This window comes from Sinocyclocheilus grahami, unplaced genomic scaffold (assembly GCF_001515645.1).
Source record: "Sinocyclocheilus grahami isolate Dianchi unplaced genomic scaffold, SAMN03320097.WGS_v1.1 scaffold1460.1, whole genome shotgun sequence".
NCBI lineage: Eukaryota > Metazoa > Chordata > Actinopteri > Cypriniformes > Cyprinidae > Sinocyclocheilus > Sinocyclocheilus grahami.
Window position 1 is genome coordinate 469,205 of NW_015506639.1, and position 865 is coordinate 470,069.

An 865-nucleotide genomic window follows, 5' to 3' on the forward strand; every position below is an offset into this window, starting at 1 on the left:
CAAAGAATCCAAGCTGTGTATTTCAAAGTCATGCTACCAATGACACATTAAACAATTGCTAACATTGTTACAAGGCAAAATCCTCGTTCAGCATGACAGATCGGTGACAGAGGTAGGGATAAAAGGAAAAGCATTTTACAAGCATTTTTTTTTTACTGGTTACTGTGGATCTTTGTGGTTATGCAGTTTATTATTATTTTCTTTATATTTAGTTATTAAAAAAAATTTTTTTAAATACATTTTATTAAAATGTACTATTAATTTATTTAGTATTTTGGTTAAATTAAGTAATTTATTGAAACTTACATGCACTTCTCTTGTTACTAACCTTAGAATGAATCGGATAATAGTGGATAGTACTATCCAAATATAACTAAATGGTATGCAATGATATTAAAATTTGCATGCAATTATTATTGGAATAGTTTACCCAGAAATTATGTATTTCACTGCTGATATTAAAAGAGAAATTTGGGGGAAAGTTTCTGAGATCTGCAGGGGGAGGATTTTCAGAGACTATACATAACAAAATTTCAGTTTGCTCCTCAAACAAAGCTCAAAATGTTTCGGCATACAATGTAAAGTACACGTCATATTGGACTTTATGGTTCTCTTATATTGTTTTGTTGTTGTTGTTTGTTTGTTTTTTTCCCTAGAAAAATTATCAGATGCCACTGCCCTATAGCTCTGAGGACTCAGTATCCTCATTTTTGATGACTATCTTGACTGTTCAAGTTTTTTTCTTTTTCTACACACACACACACACGCACGCTCGCACACACACACACACGTGTGTAAATATATATATATATATATATATATATATATATATATATATATATATATATATATGTATTTGAAATGT